The sequence below is a fragment of the Dermochelys coriacea genome, chromosome 3 (assembly GCF_009764565.3).
Source record: "Dermochelys coriacea isolate rDerCor1 chromosome 3, rDerCor1.pri.v4, whole genome shotgun sequence".
NCBI classification, from domain to species: Eukaryota; Metazoa; Chordata; order Testudines; family Dermochelyidae; genus Dermochelys; species Dermochelys coriacea.
The window spans coordinates 22,476,475-22,498,625 of NC_050070.1; the positions used below are offsets into that span (position 1 = coordinate 22,476,475).

At 44.9% G+C, this 22,151-nt stretch overlaps 1 long non-coding RNA gene across 2 annotated transcripts in view; it reads left to right on the forward strand.

The window, feature by feature from the left end:
* LOC122459211 overlaps window positions 1-22,151 on the forward strand; it is a 227,551-nt gene that overhangs the window by 159,489 nt on the left and 45,911 nt on the right. For both annotated transcript variants that reach the window (XR_006279734.1, XR_006279735.1), the window contains exon 3: window positions 12,749-12,790. This is a non-coding gene — a long non-coding RNA (uncharacterized LOC122459211). The remainder of the gene's footprint in view (window positions 1-12,748; window positions 12,791-22,151) is intronic.

A 22,151-nucleotide genomic window follows, 5' to 3' on the forward strand; every position in this document is an offset into this window, starting at 1 on the left:
GGTATTTTGGAGGCATGACTGAAGTTCACTATTTTCTGCTTCCTAGGTCTGATAGGCAGCCATGAGAAATTGAATGTAAGTTAGTATGCCCTCGAGACTGCTCTAACTTATAATGGTGTTGGGTAAGGCCTTTACATAGCCTCAGAATACAAGGAGTGCAAATGCAGTCGGCTACCTTCCTCTGGCCCCCTATTTCCAAATCAACATCACCTCTGATCTGACCACCTCCACAAGCACCATTCAGAAGAACCCAAATTCAGGTCTGGCGTAAGTGCATTTCTAATGACTTCTGCTCAAACCAGCTCTGAGTTTCTCTCTAGGTATTACAAAGGCATCTGCCATAATGGGTCAGTTTCTGACAACCTTATCATGTTACATATATTTTTACTCTGTCAGTGGTCTCACTCAAGTCAGTGGGACCACTCATAAAGTGTCACTCAGCATGAGTTGGAATATTTCAGATTGGCTCTTTAGGATTCTATAGCATGGGAGGGTGCAGCCTATTATTTGGAAGCCTAATATAATATAATTAATAATTAATTATAATTAATTAATATAGAACTGCATTTTTAATTTGGCATTTTCTCTTTCTTGCTCTGGAAGTCCAGTATGTTAGACAAGCAGATGGCCTTGCTGTTGAATTACATTTCCATGTCCATGTCCTTTAAACCTTTTCCGACTCACCTTGCTATTACAATAGACCAATTGCTGCATTTTTAAAATGAGTTTTGGAATTATCAGTGTTAGTGTTTTCCTCTTCCATCTGTCAGGTACATTTACTTTGAGAGACAGTCTTTTTGGCTCTGACAAGGAAAGAATCTAGGGATTAACTATAGGATTAGAGAGCATTTGACCTATAAACTCTGCTACAGTGAAAATTGACCATGGGAGTTTGTTTGTTTATTCACTACTTGTACGTGAAACAGCTCAAAACCTATAAATAGTAGTCACTCCAGGATTCTTGATGTATGGTCATGAATTCACAATGCCTATGTTCTTTGACTCTTCCCTCTATGCAAGGAGCTTAAACACTAACTTGTCATCAGTCTGAGGAAAGCATATATGAAAGCAGCTCATTTGTTTAGGTGCCAATACAGGAAAAGTAAGAGTAACCTTTTGTGCTATAAATTCAGTGTGAGTAAATGGAGGCAGTGTGGTATAGCAGTAAAAGGATAGGAAGGGAGAGGAAGCATGGCCCTATGGTTAAAAAAATGGGATCAGTACTCAAGCTCCAGTTTCAAGTCTCACCTCTGTTACAGACTGAATGTGTGATCCTGGGCAAGTCATTTAATCTCTCTTTGCCTTAGTTTCTTATCTGTAAAATAAGGATCATAATACTTACTTTCTCCAACTCGCCACACTTATTTAGACTGTAAGATTGGGACAGGGATTATCTCTTACTATGTATATGTTAAGTGTGTACCACAGTAGTGGCCTCTAGGTGCTACTTTAACATGAAAACATAAGAATGGCCATTCTGTGTCAGACCAAAGGTCCATCTATCCTAGGGGTTCCCAGACTTGGTTCACGGCTTGTTCAGGGTAAGTCCCTGGTGGTTCCTGTGATGCTTTGTTTACCTGAAGCGTGCACAGGTACAGCCGCTTGCAGCTCCCAGTGGCTGCGGTTCTCAGCTCCCTGCCAATGGGAGCTGCGGGAAGCGGTGGCCCAGTCCATGCCGCTTTCCGCAGCTCCCATTGGCCAGGAACGGCAAATGACAGCCATTGGGAGCTGTGAGCGGCTGTACCTGTGGATGCTCAAGTAAACATAGCATCTCGTGGCCTGCCAGGGGCTTATCCTGAACAAGCCACAAACCAAGTTTGGGAACCACTGATCTAGCCCATTATCCTATCTTCCAACAGTGGCCAATGCCAGCTGCCCAGAGGGAATGAACAGAACAGGTAGTCACCAAGTAAGTGATCCATCCCCTGACACCCATTCCCAACTTCTGGCAAACAGAGGCCAGAGACACCATTCCTGCCCATCCTGGCTAATAGCCATTGATGGACCTATCCTCCATGAACTTATCTAGTTCTTTTTTTGAACGCTGTTATAGTCTTGGCCTTCACAATATCCTCTGGCATGGAGTTCCACAGGTTGACTGCATTGTATGAAAAAATACTTTTTATTTTGTTTTAAACCAGCTGCCTATTAATTTCATTTGGTGATCCCTACTTCTTGTGTTATAAGAAATAAATAACACTTCCTTATTACTTTCTCCACACCAGTCATGATTTTGTATGCCTTTATCATATCCCCCCTTAGTCGTCTCTTTTCCAAGCTGAAAAGTCCCAGTCCTATTAATTTCTCCTTATATGGCAGACGTTCTATACCCCTAATCATTTTTGTTGCCCATTTTTGAACTTTTCCAATTCCAGTATATCTTTTTTGAGATGGGGCAACCACATCTGCATGCAGTATTCAAGATGTGGGCATACCATGGATTTATACAGAGGCAATAATATATTTTCTATCAGAAGCAGTTATCTAACAAAAGCAGTTAATAAGGAGTGGGAGATCTAAGTTCTATTTTCAGCTCTGTTTCTGGCTTGCTGTGTGACTTAGGGCTAGTTGCTTAACTCTCTCATTCATTTTCACTATCTGTAAAATGGGGATAAGGGCAGTTTGTAACATACTGTGAGATCTTTGAATGAAAAGGGCAGTATTGTAATCGATGGGAGGTGCCAGAATGATGGGCACTGGTGATGAGGGGGATAGGGATGTTGATGAGGAATAGGATGGAAGAACAACCTGAAATGTTAGCTATCCTCTTCCTCATATCCGTGGCCATCAATCTGTACCTCCCTAGGACTATGTCATAAATACAAAGTATGATGGATGCAAACTGATCACTTAGATGCTATGGAAAAAGGATCATTTTGAGACAGAGTGGGAGAGATGGTCGGATTTAATATTTATTGCTTCTACATTCATACTTACCTGTTTAATGTGCCACCTGAAGCTGGTTGGAATTGTTTATTTTGTCAGATGTGCTATTATTGGATGTTGTATGGGGGAAGATTAATTTCCTCAAATATCTTTCCAGGTCAGATATTTTTTCTTTGTAATGTTACGTTTAAAAAATCTCTGTCAATTTAAGCCGAGGCAGTGGTTTATACACTGTTAGTTATACACGAACTGATACTGTGGATTCAGTGAGTCACAAGCTGACATCTTTGTTATCTGAGAAGTCATGCAAAGGGGAGACGGGAATCAGTCTTATTACAGGAGTTTCGAGAGTTTGGGCATCATTTGTTATCTGATTATGATGCATGTTAAAAGTTAGTTCTGGTTTCAGACAAAATAGTTATGGCGAGACTTGATATAAAAACAATGCAGGTTTTAATATCAGGGCATGACAGCTTTATATCGGTGTCTCTGTGGCTAGAGCTTTCTTTGTTTGATTCTCCAGACTCTGGAACTTTTCACCTAAGATACTAACAGGAAATATTTCCGACTGTATGCTGGATTCTGCTTTTGATTTTCTTGGCTGTGTATCCCTTCAATAATGTAAAAAGAAAAGGAGTACTCGTGGCCCCTTGGAGACTAACAAATTTATTTGAGTATAAGCTTTCATGAGCTACAGCTCACTTCATCAGATGCATCTGATGAAGTGAGCTGTAGCTCACGAAAGCTTATGCTCAAATAAATTTGTTAGTCTCCAAGGTGCCACAAGTACTCCTTTTCTTTTTGCGAATACAGACTAACACGGCTGCTACTCTGAAACCTTTCAATAATGTATTGAGTGGAACCTGCTTACAGGGCCAAGTCCTCTATACAGTGCCTTGACTGAGTGGCCAGACCATGTGCTGGTCAGATGTGTCATGTGACAAATTGCCGAAACTATTATGATGGGTCTCTCGCTTTCTCTTCTTGGGGGGGGGGGGTTCAGGGCACCATGGGGTTGGGCTACTTGGGATGAGAAGCAGTGCTGTCATGATAGCCATCAGCGTTGCTGTGTTGGCTTCCGGCCCTATGCTGTACCTGGAAATGGAAGGACTGCAGGGATAGGAACCACCTTGTCACTCTTGCATTCTTCTCCTTGTTTCTGTGCATCCACTGGAGTGGGGCGTGGTCTGTCACGAGGGTAAACCGCCGCCCCCGTAGGTAGTAGCGGAGAGTCTCCATAGCCCATTTTACTGCCAGACATTCCTTTTCAACGACGGCATACTTTTGTTCCCTGGGGAGGAGTTTCCAGCTGAGGTACAAGATGGGGTGTTCCTCCTCCCCTACCATCTGCGAAAGGACGGCTCCTAGCCCTACCACCAAGGCATCTGTTTGTAGGATGAATTCCTTCTCGAAGTCTGGGGCTATGAGTACTGGATGGCAGCAAAGGGCTGTCCTTAAATCTGCAAATGCTCCTTCTGCCACATCAGTCCACTTTACTATCTCGGGGCCCTGAGCCTTTATCAAATCCATCAATGGCCCTGCTCTTGTGGCAAAATGAGGGATGAATCTCCTATAGTATCCTAATATCCCTAGAAATGCTCCGACCTGCTTTTTGCAGACTGGTCGAGGCCAACCTTGTATTGTCTCCACTTTATTCCATTGAGGTTTCACCAAATCTCTCTCTACTACATACCCGAGGTATCTGGCCTCAGCTAGTTCTATCACGCACTTGAGAGGTTTGGCAGTGAGGCTGGCCTTCCGCAGGGCATCTAGCATTGCTTCTACTTTTCCTAGGTGCATTTCCCAGTTAGGGCTATGGATGACTATGTCATCTAGATAGGCGGTGGCATACTTGTCATGGGGTTGCAGCAATTTGTCCATAAGTCATTGGAATGTTGCAGGGGCCCCATGGAGTCCGAAAGGGAGGACAATGTATTGGAACAGGCCATCAGGTATAGAGAAGGCAGTCTTTTCCTTGGCATTCTTGGCCAGGGGAATTTGCCAATATCCTTTGGTCAGGTCCAGAGTGGATAGGTATCGGGCCTTGCCTAACTGATCTAGCTAGTCAATGTGTGGTATTGGATTGGGATACTTCATTCAACTTCCGAAAGTTGTTGCAAAACCTCAGGGTGCCATCAGGCTTGGGGACTAGGATGATAGGGCTGGACCACAGGCTGTGGGATTCTTCAATAACCCCGAGTTCCAGCATCTTCTTCACTTCTGTCCTAATTTCTTCCCTTTTAGCTTCCGGTATTCGGTACGGTCTTATTGTTACCCTTACTCTGGGCCTGGTGACAATATCATGTTGGACCAGTGTCGTACGGCCTGGCTGTGTACAGAACACGTCCTGGTTCCGTTGGATCATATCAATGACCTCTGTTCTTTGTTCTGGAATTAACTCAGGAGATATCTCCACCTGCCCCTGTGGGTTGTCTGTCTAGGGTGGAGCTCCCCGAATGACCAGGCATGTCTCTCGGTCATGCCAGGTCTTCAGTAAGTTGATGTGGTAGATTTGCTCTGGCCTTTGGCGGTCTGGTTGTCTGACCTTATAGTCCACCTCCCCAATGGCTTCCACTATCTCATGTGGTCCATGCCAGCTGGCTAGGAGTTTGTTTTCTGCTGTCGGCACTAGCACCATCACCCATTCCCCTGGCTGAAATTTCCATACTTTCGCCCAACAGTTGTAATATGTCTGCTGGGCCTCTTGTGCTTTTTCCAAATGTTCTCGTATTATAGGGGTTAGACGTGCTCAATGACATTCTTTCCTGGGTTGGGTTGTTCTTCCAATCTTCGTTGGCAATATCTAATATTCCGCATGGGTGGCATCCGTATAGTAGTTCAAAGGGAGAGAAACCAGTGGACACCTGGGGGAATTCCTGTTTTGCAAACATTAGATATGGTAGAAAGGTATCCCAGTCTTTTCCGTCCTGTGCTACCACCTTCCGGATCATACTTTTAAGGGTACGGTTAAACCGCTCGACCAGTCCATCTGTTTGTGGATGGTAGACTGAGGTCCGTGTGGCCTGGATGTGGAGTAGGGTACATAAGTCTTTCTTTAATTTTGACATGAAAGGGGTTCCTTGGTCTGTCAGGATCTCCTTAGGGATGCCCACTCTGGCAAAAACCTGGAGTAGTTCTTTTGCTATTGCCTTGGATGTGGGGTTTCTTAAAGGAATGGCTTCTGGATACCACGTGGCTTAGTTAAGGATGACTAGTACGTTTTGGTGGTCCTGTGCTGATCTTTCCAGTGGGCCCACTATCCTCTCGAAAGGGACTTCAATAATAGGCAAAGGTACTAATGGGGCCCACAAGCAAGGTCGGGGGCTATGCAACTGACATTCAGGGCAGGAGGCACAATAGCGCTGGACCTCTGCACGTATTCCTGGACAATAAAACATTCTTAGGACTCTATCCAGTGTCTTGTCTACTCCTAGATGTCCCCCAAATAGATGACTGTGAGCTAACTCTAGTACTGCCCTTGTGTGTTTCCGTGGGACTAAGAGTTGCTCTATTTCTTCCCCTTGTATTTGCGCTATCCTGTATAGCAGATTGTGTTTGAGCACATAATATGGCCTTGGGCCTTTGATCTTTCCTTTCATGGGTACGCCATTTACTTCCACTACCCCCTCCCTTACATTTGCATATAGCGGGTCATTGGCTTGGTCCTGCCGGAAATTCTCACGTGCGGTACCAATCTGATCTAATTCCAGGGGGCCTGTTTCTACTCCGCCCCTGAGTTGCCCTACTTAGGCTAGGAACCGTCTCTGAGTCCTCACTGGCCTGAATTATCTCCTGGCCTCCTGAATGGGTTCGCCTACCAACAAGGGAGGTTTTCTGGTTCTCTGCTAGAATCCTGGTCCCATATCTTTTATTTGCCCTCCTTTCCCACCTAGACTTTCGGGGTTTCCCGGGGGATGAAAATAACTATGGGGCAAATTTGGCAAACATTGGGGTGAGGCTATTTGTAGGTGCCTCCGTCTCAACCCAGGGGTTGCTACCTTCCCCTGGCTCTATTGGGGGGAGTAAGCTCTCAAACCTGGAAAAGTCCCTACCAATTAAGACAGGGTAGGGGAGTCTGGGGACCACCCCTGCAGTCACCCTGGTAGTATTCCCCTGGATCTCACTCCGTACTGGGATTGTGGGGTAGAAATTTACGGTGCCATGAACACACATTACCCCTGTGTTTTTGGCCCGGGTTAGTTGGTCTTGCCTCCCAACTTCCTCGAGACCAGTGTGACAGCACTCCCAAAATCTATTAATGCTGTGGTCTCAATACCATTCATTTTTACTGATCTTGTATACCCATGCGAGGTCATTGCGACCCCTACCAGGCCAATTAGGCCACATTGCTCCCCGGGATCCCCCAGATTACATTGCATAGGCTCTTCCCTGTTGGGGCATTGGGCTGCTATATGCCCCAATTCCCCACACTCATAACACTGCCCCCTTATTCCGGTTGCCGCCCTCCGCCTGGGGCTATTTGGCCGGCCCCCCTCCAGTCCTCTCTACCTAAACCCCCAGGTCCCTTCTTGGCCTCAGGCCATTCCTCGGTGTCTTTCCTCCCAGTTATGGTTCTTCTGGAGTTCGACAGTCTGGGGCCTTGGGTTTGGGACTGGCTTCCTGGTTTGCCGTATCTCACCCCCTGGGGTCTGGAACAGTTTGTGGGCTGCCAGCTGTCTTTCCACGAGGGAGACCAACTCATCATAGGTGGAGGGGTCATTCTGGCCAACCCAAGCCCGGAGGCCTGGTGGTAGCTCCCTCATATACCAGTCCAGTACCAGGACCTCCATCATCTTCTCAGAGCTGAGGGCCTCAGGGCGCAGTCATTTCCGGGTCAGGTGGAGCAGGTCAAACAATTGCGATCGGGATGTCTTGTCCTCTGTATATTGCCACTTATGGAACGTGTGGGATCACAATGCTGTCATTACTTCGGATCTAGCCAGGATCTCTGCCTTCAGCTGGGGGTAATCTGCTGCAGTCTCCGTGGGCATATCGTAGTAGACCTTCTGGGTCTCCCCACACAGGAACGGGGCAAGGATACCATACCACTGATTTCGGGGCCAGGCCTCCCACAAGGCTGCTCTTTCAAAAGCCAGGAGGTATGCCTCCACATCATCCTCCCGTGTCATTTTCTGTAGGCAGTGGCTGTCCTGTATGGTCCGGGTCCTGTCGCAGTTACAGTTCAGCTCCATGAGGGCTTTCATCTGGTTCACCAGCTCTTGCAGCAGGGCTCTGTCCTGGGCAGCCTGACTCATCAACAGACGATTAGTCTCCTGCTGCATCCGAGTCGCCTCCTGTTGAGTGGTTGTTTGGACCCAGGTAGCCTCCTGCTGGGCTGCAGTGGCTTGTATTAGGGCCATGACCACGTCGTCCATCTTAGGGACAGGAGGGTTTTGGCTAACCCTGGTTTAGGTCCCCAGCATGTAGATCCCACTTCTGACACCATCTGTGGCAAATTGCCAGCACTACTATGATGGGTCTTGCGCTTTCTCTTCTTTGGGGGGCCGGTTTCAGGGCACCATTTCTTGCCCTGAACTGGGGTATTAACTGCCCCACTAGTGTCCTAAGGGAGGGGAGTGGAGAGGGAGGGACCCGGGTCGCCCTCTACTCCGGGTCCCAGCCCAGGGGCCCTAGGGATAGTGGTAAACCACTTGAACTAGCGGTTCCTTCCCCTGGGCTACTTCCCTCTTCTGCCCTTCAGCTTGTGGGGCTTTCTGCCCTCCCTCTGCAAAAACCAGGTGTCCCTTTACCTAGGGTCTTGGTCTTCTTAGCCCACCGCAGCACTTCTCCAAACTCTCCTCTGCTTCCCTCCAAACTGCTCTCTGCTCCAACACCAATCCACTCTGCTTCAACTCCTCCAAACTGCTCTCTGCTCCAATGCCAATCCACTCTGCTTCAACTCCTCCAAACTGCTCTCTAGTCCCACATCAATCCACTTGGCTTCAATTCCTCCTCTTGTCTGATTGAAGCAGGGGAGTTTTATCATGTGACTAGCTTCAGGGGCTTTAATTGGCTTCAGGTGCTTTAATTAATCCATTGCAAACTTTCTTCCCTCTACAGGGAATAAGGCTCCCTTCTAACACTCTCCTGCTGCCCTTGGGCCATGCTGTATCACAGTGGGCACATGAAGAATTCCCTCGTCTGCCTTGGAAGCTTTGGAATTGTGCCACAGAGTCTATTTCAGCCCAGTGTCTTGTGTAGCCTCTGTAGTCCTTTATGTGAGCTGTGCATAGGAATGGGTCCTCCGTCCCTGCCTTCATGTCTCCCCTGGCACACCTAGTTTCCACCTCCCATTCCCTTCATGCGGCCCCTCAGGGACTATTACACAGGACACACAGAGCTCTGCACCCACTGCCTTGCTGCTTTGCATTCACACTCTTCTCCCTTGCACAATAGAACTGCACTAGTTCCAATGGCAAGGAGCCCTCTGTGGCAGAAGGGAAGGGCACTGAACTGGCCCATAGTGAACTCCAGGATAATGAAGCCCCATTTATAGTAATTAGTATGGAAGTCCTGCATTGTTTCCATGCAGCTCAATGTACAAACTAAAGTTCTGGTTTTAGTGATCTGCTGTTTATTTTGTAGTTGTTCTGCAGGGGGAAAAATACTTTGGTGCAAGAGGGCCCCACAGTATCCAAGCATAATACTCAGAGCTCCTTGTGCTTTCTGTAGTTTTAAGAAAAATATTTAGCAGGTTTTTTTACTCTTTAGAATGCTTTACACACACTAATTTCCAGAACAGCATAGTGGAGGGAGGAAAGTATTCTTATCCCCATTGTACAGACGGGGAAACCGAGGCAGACTGGTCAAGTAGCTTGCTCAATGCCACAGAGAGAATCTGTGTTAGAAACAAGATTAGAATGCAGGAATCCCTGCCTATTCATTCTGTGTTCAGATCACTAGTCCTGACCCTATGTGCCTGAAAATTGTCTGCAAATCTCCGAGTAAGTGAACAAAAACTCCGCTACCACTCATGAAGAGGTGCATTTAGTTATGTATATATGTGGCTTTCATGTTTGGGAAGGAACTTTGTCAGTTCTGACAATTGGCTTAGCTACCGTTACCCCGGGATTCACAGTATTAGCATCACAGACTTAAAAAAGGGTACTGCCAGGTGGGGGCTCTCCTTGCTAGCAGTGAGGCCCATACTCCCACACCTTGCCATGGGGTGGAGACCCCTCTTCCTGCTGTTGGGGAGGCAGGAATTCACCAGGAATCACTCCAGTACTATTATCATTACAAATACTCTATTTTATCAGCAACAGACCAATTCCAGCCTCAGCCTCTCTATAGCATGAGTTGACAGTATCAAGTCTGGGGTGTGGTGTTGTGTTTATTTAGATGAAATTATGGGCCCACAGCTTCAAAGGTGTTAACATAACCCAGTCACTGTCCAACATTAAACGGTTTTAAACACGTTTCGGGGTTTGGCAGACAGTGATCTCAGCCTGCTTAGTACTATGGCAAACACGTTATTAAAAAACCTTTTAACATTTGATTAAAGATTCAAAAAAAGAAGAAAAAACAGGTAAAGCATTTGAAATGTGAAGGACTGAATAAGATTTTAATTTTACATCATCTCTTGTTCCCTAAGAGAATACAATCTCTTAAATAGTATCAAAGATGGTAACAATTGTCCTTTTTGGGGGAAAAGAGAAGTTGTTAGTTGAGATGGGCTGAAGCTGTTGTTAGTGCTGTAGTTGTTAAAGTCCTAAAAAGAAAAAAACAAGACACACACACACACACACACAAAATGGGAGAGAAAAGAACAGCAAAGTGAAAATGCAGCTTCTCTCTCTGACTTTCATTGCAACCTCACTGCTGGAAAAACACAGGCATGGCACCTGGTCTTATTAGCCAGTGGGAGACCTGGCAAACTCCTACCAGCATTGGGCTGCTAAGGGCTTTGATTTTGTCTGCCTTTTTCTGGGTCAAAGGCTTTCAGCAGAGTTTCAGGATATGCAGTCTTGGACAGTTAAGCCAGACTCTTATTAGACAAAAGGAAAAAGGAGAGAGACAGGAAAGAGAAGAGATAAGTCAGAGAAGGAAAAGGATACATTTTGGGGGTGGGGATGGAGAGAGAGAACCACGTCTCATATCGCAGGGTGCGGTTGGGATTCAGCTGGAGCTGGTAGAAGTGGCCATGTCACATGGGTCACTCTCTGGACTGGTCTGGTCAGGAGATCTCTCAGAATCAGGATAACAATGTCCTGGCAGGATCCCAGGAGACGGTGGCAGCTCTGATGGTGAAGCTGACTCCTGTAGCTAATTTTTCTCCCCAGAGTATCTTTCTTTAAGGACCCAAAATGGAGCGATGGGTGGAATAGCCCTTCCTCTCATTATTTTGTCCACCAGTTAGGCCTAATTTCTGACACTAATTTTGGTTAATTGATTTTTCGGTCTCACACTGTCTTGTTTGCCACGCATATTTTAACACAGTCCTTGAATGTTATCAGTAGGCCTTTCTGTTTGAATTGTTTTTCTGTGTCCCTTTGGCAACTTTTCCCATCAACCTTTGTTGCTATACGCTATTGTGACACTTTAAGAACTTTCACTCACTTTCCACAGTTGAGCTCATAATTTGGATTAATTTATAGGTCCAATTATCACAACAGTATTTGCTGCATTTGGCACCATAGTCCCGATGCTGGCCTGGGCTTCCTTGCTGGGTCCCTGCTGCTCCCTGGATCTGGTCCCCAAGGCAATCCCTCAGCTGTGGGTTCTGCCACAGAGCTGTCTCTCTGGTAGTCACAGCACCATCGAGTTCCATACCACCTCACTGCAAGGGACATAAAGGATGCAGTTTATTTGCACTGCCCTGCTCCGTCCCTCAGACACGGATCACAGCTTCCTTCGCTTTGGGCTCTGGTTGGTTCTCATGTGCCGCATGGTGCAGGCTCATTGGGGCTGAATGCTCGGGCTGCTCTCTGGCTCTGTTCCCCCATCCAGGACTAGCTCTCAGGTGTCCGTTTCTGCCCCAGCTGTTCCTTCTTTCCAAGATTGCTCGCCACGAGAAACTGATTTCTTGCCATCTCTCTGCCCAACTCCTGTGTGCTCATTGCCTCACCAGTCACAGCTTTGGGGGCAGGCCCACCCTCCACAGCACTGCTTCTGTTTTGCGGAGTGAGAATTCACAGCACCACAGTGGGGCTTCACACCTCCCCAGCAAGCACTGTAAGGAAGTATAGGAATACAGTAAAGCCCGAGGTAATGTGAACTAAGGGAAACATTTCTAAGTGTGGTTACTGTCATAGTAAAATAGCTATATAGAAAAACCCATTTGTCATATGTTCCTCTTCTCTCATCCTGCCTGGGAGCAGCCCTTCCAGACAGTATTATGGCTCTACCAGTCAGGAAGCAGGAGTCAAAGATCTGTCAATCACCGGTGGCATATAAACCCCACTCTGCCCACTTCCTTTCAGGCTTTGTCTTTTCTGTTTGTGAGCTGACCAGCTAGTCATGACTTCCACTGCCAGCTGGTTCTGTCTTTTGCTGCATACCGAGTTTGGCCGGGTAGTACCTTAGGGTATCCTATAGGTTAGCCCAATTTTGGCATAATGCTGCTTGTTACATCCATAGTCTTTACAGAGTATTGCTGTGTAGGGTGAGGAAAGACGGAAAGACAAAAAAGATTGAGCACCGGTAATCCTGTTTGTCATAGTCCTCTCTTCTCCCATCCTGTATCCCTCCCACGGCCCTTGGGGAGTGTCATTTTGAGCATAACATTCTATGTTCCTGCTTTGAAGTTTCCTCCTGAGAGGAAGTGACTGGACTGGGGTTTATATGCTACCTATGATTGAAAGATGTTAACCTTTTGCCTTCCTGAGTGGTGGAGCCGTAACTCTGTTTATATTTTTTCCAGATAGGATGGGGAAAGAAAGGACTGCCTCAAGCTGAATTCCAGGTGAGAACTCTTGTGACCTTATATAAGAGTGAGGAGGCCTGATATGGAAGAGGCCCAATATGGTCCTGTGCATCTTTGAGGCTGTCTCTTATTTTGTGCTCCAACCCAGAAGTTGAAATTTTCTGGATATATGAGCTAGGTTTATTCATGTAACATTTCAGGCTAAGGGGGCTCTGAGGAGCTGGTCTTTGACCCTGGAATTCTCTTCCCCCCGTCATTCTGATAGATTGGGGGGAGAGGGATAGCTCTGTGGTTTGAGCATTGGCCTGCTAAACCAAGGGTTGTGAGTTCAATCCTTGAGGGGCCATTTAGGGATTTTGGGCAAAAATTTTGGATTGGTCCTGCTTTGAGCAAGGGGTTGGACTAGAAGACCTCCTGAGGTCCCTTCCAAGCCTGTGATCCCAGGTTTACTGACCTGCAGGGCACACTGCAAGTCTTCTCTATTTTCCTAGGCTTTTTTCTGAGAGTACAGTTGAAGGGTTTTTCTTCTCTCTCAAAGGATTGTGGGAGTGTTTGGGAGTGATGCTGAGAGTGTGTGTGCTCTGCTGTTCTCCCTGTGTTTCTTTCTGTGGGAAAATGGGGTTTTGGTTTTTTTGTGTTTGTTTAGTTTTGTGGTGGTTGTAGGGTTGCCAATTTTGGTTTACGTATTCCTAGAGGTTTTATCATATGATATAATCTTTTATTAAAGATTAGGGCTGTCAAGCGATTGAAAAGATTAATCATGTGATTAATTGTACAGCTAAACAATAATAGAGTACCATTTATTTAAATATTTTTGTAAGTTTTCAACATTTTCAAATATATTTATTTCAATTATAACACAGAATACAAAGTGTACAGTGCTCACTTTATATTTATTTTTGATTACAAATATTTGCACTATAAAAAACAAAAGAAATTGTATTTTTCAATTCACCTAATATAAGTACTAGCTCTTTCTCATGAAAGTTGAACTCAAAAATGTAGAAATATGTACAAAAAATAACTGCATTCAAAAATGAAACAATGTAAAACTTTAGGCCCACAAGTCCACTCACTCCTATTCCTTATTCAGCCAATCGCTCAGACAAACAAGTTAGTTTACATTTGCAGGAGATAATGCTGCCTGCTTCTTGTTCACAATGTCACCTGAAAGTGAGAACAGGCGTTCACATGGCACTGTTCTAGCCAGCGTCACAAGATATTTACACGCCAGATATGCTAAAGATTCCTATGTCCCTTCATGCTTCCACCACCATTCCAGAGGACATGCTTCCATGCTGATGATGGGTTCCACTCGATAACAATCCAAAGCAGTGAGGACCGACGCATGTTCATTTTCATCATCTGAGTCAGATTCCACCAGCAGAAGGCTGATTTTCTTTTTTGGTGGTTCAGGTTCTATAGCTTCCACATTAGAGTGTTGTTCTTTTAAGACTTCTGAAAGCATGCACCATACCTCATCCCTCTCAGATTTTGGAAGGCACTTCAGATTCTTAAATCTTGAATTGAGTGCGGTAGCTATCTTTAGAAATCTCAGATTGGTACCTTCTTTGCATTTTGTCAAATCTGCAGCAAAAGTGTTCTTAAAATGAACATGTGCTGAGTCATCATCTGAGACTGCTATAACATGAAATATATGGTGAAATGCGGTTAAAATAGAGCCGGAGACCTACAATTCTCCCCCAAAGAGTTCAGTTACAAATGTAATTAACACATTTTTTTAATGAGCATCATCGGCATCAATGCATGTCTTCTGGAATGGTGGCTGAATCATGAAGGGGCATACAAATATTTAGCATATCTGGCATGGAAAGACCTTGCAATGCTGTCTACAAAAGTCCCATGCGAATGCCTGTTCTCACTTTCAGGTGATACTGTAACTAAGAAGTGGGCAGTATTATCTCCCATAAATGTACACAAACTTGTTTGTCTTAGCGATTGGCTGAATGAGAAGTAGGACTGAGTGGACTTGTAGACTCTAAGGATTTGCATTGTTTTGTTTTTGAGTGCAGTTATGTAACAAAAAAAAATCTACATTTGTAAATTGCACTTTCACGATAAAGAGATTGCACTAGGTACTTGTATGAAGTGAATTGAAAAATACTGTTTCTTTTGTTTATCATTATTACAGTTCAAATATTTGTAATAAAAATAATAATATAAAGTGAGCACTGTACACTTTGTATTCTGTGTTGTAACTGAAATAAATATATTTGAAAATGTAGAAAAACATCCAAAAATATTTAATAAATTTCAATTGGTATTCTATTGTTTAACAATGCGATTAATTGTGATTAATTTTTTAAATTGCGATTAATGTTTGTGAGTCAATCATGTGAGTTAACTGTGATTAGTCAAAAGCCCTATTCAAGATTAATCTTTAATTCCTGGGAACGATCCTGGAAGGTTGGTGACCCTATGAGGTTCTGTGGTTAATTTCAGGTTTTCTTTTGTTTTAGCAGGCTTTTGTTTGTCCTCCGGGCTGGCTGACTAGCTCCGGAGGGACAGAGAACTCCATTTGTTGTAGATTCTGAAGTTTGACCCTTGATCATGGGTTGCGGATTTCACCTCCAAACTCTGCCTCTATGGGGGAATGTGTTTGGATTTAAAAATATGAAGTATGCCTGCCCTATGAGCAAAGCTATTGTTGTGTTTGTTGTCATGCTTGGCTTTGTTGAGCAGATGTTTGTGGAGGGGATTGTTTTGCAAGTATTTTTGTCCCTGTAGTGTCCCTCTCAACACCTGTTATTAAATACCTGCTATCTTTAATGTTTCTCCTTCTTTAGGAAATGAGCAGCTGGCTAGAGACCTAGTGAGTTATGGTAAGATCACTAGTCCTGTTAGGATAATTCCTCTCAGCTGTATAGCCTCAGAGGTTTAGCATGTCTTGTCTTTTCATACGCAGGTTTATCAGATATTAAACAATGCTTTCAAAGTTGTAAAAGTGTCCCTAAGTATAGGATAGGGGAGTGGGACTACATTGTGTTTGTTGCCACTGCGGACGTGGCCTAGGGTGACCAGATAGCAAGTGTGAAATATCGGGACAGGGGTTGGGGGGCAATAGACGCCTAAATAAAACAAAGCCCTGAATATCAGGACTGTTCCTATAAAATCAGGATATCTGGTCACCCTAACAAGGCCTATTTTCATTGCGGGAGTCTGACATATTTAATCAGTGTCCTAAGAAGAGGCAGGCTGCCCCTGGGAATGGTGATTCTTGTGCCTGGGAATGTTTGTGTGTGTGTGTGTGGGGGGGGTTGTTTCTGAGAGTAAAGCACAGAAAAGGGTGGCTGTGGCAGAGACTGGGTCCCAACAGGCTTCAGATGGCTCTGGGGATGCTGGTTCTGGGCGGTTAGTGCCCTCTTTACAACCTGGGGGAGATGGTTTCACTCATTCTGTAGCTCCTGACTCAGTGGCCTGTCAGCCTGAGCCTGGCTGCGAAATGCAAGCTGAGCCCATTGCTATGGAACCCAAGGCCTAGGCTGAAGATTCTGGCTTGTTGCTCCCACCCGTCCCCCCTCCCCCCAAAAAAGAAATAACCAGCTCTTGAAGGTGGAGGGACCTCTAGTTTCTGAGGGTGCTGCAATGTGGGCTAGTTTGGTCAGCACAGTTGGGAAGCATACTGTTGAGGGTGTTTTTTTTGGTTGGGGGGATGGAGAATTGTCAGGTATTAGTTTTGCCCCCTCCATCCAAATTCTGAGTCTGGGGAGCGCGTGGAGGATGATGAACTCACAGCTTCTTTGGGTCCTGCACAACCTGAGGGGGGGATATACCCAGGATGCTCTTGATAGGTTTCTGGATAAGACTTAGGGGAAACTTGCAGTAGAGGTGGCAGACTTCCATTAATCTATTGTTTGTTCTCTGCTCAAAATACTATGAGATACATCTCTGTGTCCGAGTATGACAAACATAAGTGGTACAGGTTGAAAAAAACCTGATGACCAAAGTGCATGTGGAGATTAGGAACTTTGCTTTGAATTTTTTCTCAGACCTGTATGCGGCAGAGCCTATGTCCATCTTTGACTTGGTGGCTTCTTGAGGATCCTTGTAGATTTCAACATTAGAATTTCTGTCCTAAGCGGCTTTGCTCCAAGGAAGGCTTGATGGTTTGCTTCTTAAGTTTTATAAGGCCTTTTGGAGTCTTCTTGGGCCTGACTTGCTCCAGATTTTTCAGGAGAACATCAAAGAGAAGATATTGCCACTCATGTCATTGAACAGTTCTGACCCTGTTGCCTAAGAAGGGGGATCTTGGGGAGGCGAAGAATTCGTAACCTGTGTGCCTGCTTTGCAATGACCATAAACTTTTTTCACAGGCCTTGGCAAATAGATTGAAATATGTGGTTGCTCCGTGCACCCAGATCAGACCTATTGTGTCCCCAACAGGTCCATTTTTTATAACCTTTTCTAATTGTGGGATGTAATTTTGGCCTCAAAAATGCATGATTTACATATTGGGTTGATTTCCCTTGATCAAGAGAAGGCTTTTGATCGTATAGACCATGGATATTTGTTTCATACCCTTTGTGCTTTTGGTTTTGGGCCCAGGTTTGTCTACTGCATTCTGTTACTGTATCAAGATATATATGGTCTACTTCAGGGGTTCTCAATCTTTTTCTTTCTCAGGCCCCACTCAACATGCTAGAAAAACTCTGGGGCTCAGCGGGGGGAGGGGAACTCTGGGGCAGGGCTTGGGCCAGCTCTGCACAGCGGGGTCCAGGGAGGGAATGCCACCTCACTCCGTGACTCACCTCATCAGGCCACCCACCTGTCTGTGTGCCTGTGGCTACTCCCTGAGGGCTCTGCTGGGCTTGGAGCTGCCGGGGCAGCTCTGACTGGCTGCTTGAGAAGTCAAAGAAGGCTGCAGCTGAGGAGCAGACACAACCCCAGGCACCGGCAGCAGATGAGGGAATGCCACGGCTGCCCACTCCATGGCACCACCAGCCAGAGGAGCAGCTGCCCCTGACTGTCTGGCTCTGTCTTCCTGCCTAGGATCTGACTGGAGGGTAGGGGCTGAGGGAGAGGAGGAGGTGGGGGTGTGTGGAGCTGCCCCCAGGACTATCCCACTCTAGGTAAGGCACTGCAGTTTTGGGGGACAACACCCTTGTGCCCCTTCAACTCTGCCCATGCGCTCAAGGGTTCTGCCCATGGTGGCAGGGCTTCAGGGGGATGGGAGAGAGAGCTCAGGGTTTCAGCCCCACACTGCTCCCGGCATGAGCCCCGTGGGGGTGGGGGCGTTGAGACTCGGGGCACTGGGTTTCAGAGGCGGGGCTCTGTGGCCCTCCTGAAAGGGCTCGCAAGCCCTCCAGGGGGCCACGGACCCCTGGTTGAGAACCACTGATCTACTTAAAGTGAATGGTGTTTTGATCACCCTCTTTCCAATCTGCAGGGAAATCAGACAGGATTGTTCCCTATGTGGATTATTATACGCTCTTTCTATTGGCCTTTCTAGCTTTCCAATCCCTGTTCCAGCTTGTACTCTGGTAAGTCTCTGCATGTGCTGACAATGTGACTGTGTTTATTTCTAATGATTCTGATATCCAGGTTTTGACTGAATTGTCAACAATCTTTTGAGCAGAATTCCTCATCTTACTTAAATTGGAGGAAGAGTGACACATTCCTGCTGGGGCCTTGGATGATTTCCCACCCCTTGACTTTGACAGAGAGGCTTGGGAATTGTGCTGAAATCAGATGATATTTTGGGTCAGAATTGGGAGGGAGTTATGGAAAAGTTGAAGGCGAAGTTGTAAAGGTGGCAGTGGTCTTTGCCTTGACTCTCTTTCTCAGGGCGGGTGTTAGTAATTGTTGATTTAATTGCCACTATGTTGTGGCATAATGTATTCTTTAGGATCTCCCTCCACTTTTTCTAGAAAAAGTTCAGAAGGTTATTTTTTTTAACCTTTTCTGGGATGGCTATCATTCACTGAGACACAGAATATCTGCCTGCTTAGAAAGGGGCATCAAGGTCTCATTGTTCTTTTGAGCAGAGTCATGAGGATTGGTAGTCTTGTTCCTAGAAGTCCTCTCTTCCTGTATTGCAGCAAGTGTGACAAAACTGGTTCATTTAATTGATTTTACCAATTTTATATAGCTCTCAGCAGATATCTTAGCTGTCAAGCTTGGTTTTCATTCATTTTTCTTGGTTTCTCAGTTTTTATTAGAGGTGGAATCAACCCTTCCTAGGGGAAGAATTGCAGTCTGGACAGTTGCCTTCTTGAATGAGCTATTCCTTATTATACTAATGTTTCTATTTTCTTGCCTGTTGCTCCTACTATAGATTGGGATGTTGACAAACCTGGCATCTTGCTTGCCTTCAGTCATAGAAGTGTAGGACTGGAAGGGACCTTGAGAGGTCATCTAGTCGAGTCCCCTGCACTCAAGACAGGACCATGTAATACGTAATGGATCTTCTGAATTTACTTTTAATAGCTTAGGCCACAAGTTATTGTATATACTTGTGGTAAAGATTCATCATTTTTGAATGCTTGTTGATTATCCCAATATGGCACGGAGAAGACAGCTTTTGGTGGCAAACTCTATCTATGCAGCCTGGTGAACTGTAGACAAGCCTCTGGTTGGAAGAGGATGGGTAATTTCCAATGGAGAATTCTTCACAGGGCTTTTGCCATGAGTGTGTCTGTGCATCATTTGAGTCTGGAGGTTTCCATGTCATGTCCTTTTTGTGACATGGAGAAGGCTGTTTTACATGTATTTCTTACTTGTTCTGGGTTATAAGCATTATTTATTTTACTTCACACTATATTTTGGTTATTGCCCCTTGATTTTTATCCTGCTGTATTTATTTTTACTGTTAAGTATAAGGTCACAAATAAATCTGTGGGATGCGCAACAAACTTTATTTTGGATCAAGCACAGATGGCCATTTAAAAAAGTAGACAATGTCAATTATTTGGTAGAAGCTGCTGATGCTCTTCAGTTTTTTTAGATTTTTAGTGGTTTTACACCTTCATGTGAAGTTTAGATATTATACCTTTATAAGCAATTTGGATCAATATATTCCGTGGTGGGCTATTGAAAATGCACTTTGTACTGTTTGGGATAGGCAGTTGTTTTTGAATTTGAAATTTATTTTCTTGTTTCTGTATTGATTTTATTAAAATGTTTTAAAAGTCACAGTCTTTCTCTTTTTATTATTTTGGAGGACAGCAGTGAAGGGAGGGTGATGGGCTAGTTCTTGTTAACTGGCATTTGTTCAATTGTTGAATATGTGTGTTAGATTTTTGCACAGCTCTGGAGAACATGATCAGGGCTTTTGTATAAATTAAAGAAATAGTCAGTTATTAAAAAAAAATTCATCTCCTCTGCTTCCCCACTACCTCTCTGGTAATAGCAAAACAGCAATCTCATTGACTGATCTGACCCCTGATTTTTGACATAGTTGCTATAGAGACTTTTTGGGCTGCATGGTGAAGAGGCTAAGGGCTTGTCTACATGGAGCAGTAGTGCGGACTACAGAGATGTAATTTCTAAAGAGCGCTAACATGTTGCACATTAATTGGTCAGTGTAGGCCCTACTGGTGCAAACTGAAAGTTCCCTGGTGCTCTTTAACGTAGTTGTTTATAACAGTACTTAGCAAAAGTACATTTAGGGAATTTTAATTTGCACCAACAGGAGCTACATAGACCAGTTAATTCGCAACATGCTAGTGCGCTTTAGAAATTACACTCCTGTAGTCCACATTACTGCTCCCTGTAGACAAATTTGAAGTAGTCTTTCAACTTTTGAAGAAACATTGAGATTCCTGGAGGAAGGATGTGAACAAGTACTCCCACTAATGGAATAATTGGCAACACTTATAGGGTCAAGAGCAGACCAGCAGATTTTGCTTTTTTCTCTATTTTCAAATGATCTTGCTATCACGACGTCCAAAACAATAGCTAATAAAAAGACTAGGGCAATCTATGGAGCATAAGATCCCATTATAAGGCAGCCTTGCAGCTATGTCATAAATTAAGCAGTTTTGAGCCAGCTTGTGGTTTGGATGGAACTCTTGGTATATTGAGTATACAGTAAATGCCTTTTTCTAGGGAGCACTACAAGTCTTATCAATCAGAAAAGAGACTCTGATCACACTAGATGATTGAAAGATCCCATGTAACTTTCCCCTGTAGTGAAAGATATTAATCCAGGTACCATGGCCATAACCATCTGAGTGGTCATATTTCGTCCAATAAATCTTTCCACTATAATTTCAACTAGAGAAGTTACTATTCACCTGATTAATGCACAATATTGCTGGAGCAAAATCACTACTATTGTCTGCCCTGCCAGAGCGCCAGGGCCTGAATCTACTCTTGCACTGGTTCAAATCAGGAGTAACTCCACTGAAGTCAATGGAATTATCCTGGTATAAAACTGCTGTAAGTGAAAGGAGAATCAGGTTGTGATTTGCAAAGTGCTTTTGGGTCCTTCAGGATGAAAGGCACTGTGAAGACATAAGATGTTACCCAGAACAGGTGTCCATCAGCCCTTTTGATTCTGCAGCCTTCTTTGCAAGAGGGAGATCCTGGAGCAGGTCCTCAAGAATCAATTTTGAAGCACTTAGAGGAGAGGAAAGTGATCAGGAACAGTCAGCATGGATTCATCAAGGGCAAGTCATGCCTGACTAACCTAATTGCCTTCTATGATGAGATAACTGGCTCTGTGGATGAGGGGAAAGCAGTGGATGTGTTAGTCCTTGACTTTAGCAAAGCTTTTGATACAATCTCCCACAGTATTCTTGCCAGCAAGTTAAAGAAGTATGGGCTGGATGAATGGGCTATAAGATGGATAGAAAGCTGGCTAGACCATCAGGCTCAACGGGTAGTGATCAATGGCTCCATATCTAGTTGGCAGCCGGTATCAAGCGGAGTGCCCCAAGTGTCAGTCCTAAGGCCGATTTTGTTCAATATCTTCATTCATGATCTGGAGGATGGCATGGATTGCACTCTCAGCAAGTTTGCAGATGACACTAAACTGGGAGGAGTGGTAGATATGCTGGAGGGCAGGGATAGGATACAGAGGGACCTAGACAAATTAGAGGATTGGGCCAAAAGAAATCTGATGAGGTTCAACAAGTACAAGTGCAGAATCCTGCACTTGGGATGGAAGAATCCCATGCACTGCTACAGACTAGGGATTGAATGGCTAGGCAGCAGTTCTGCAGAAAAGGACCTAGGGTTTACAGTGGATGAGAAGCTGGATATGAGTCAACAGTGTGCCCTTGTTTCCAAGAAGACTAACGGCATTTTGGGATGTATAAGTAAGGGCATTGCCAGCAGGTCGAGGGACATGATCATTCCCCTCTAGCTGGCATTGGTGAAGCCTCATCTGGAGTACTGTGTCCAGTTTTGGGCCCCACACTACAAGAAGGATGTAGAA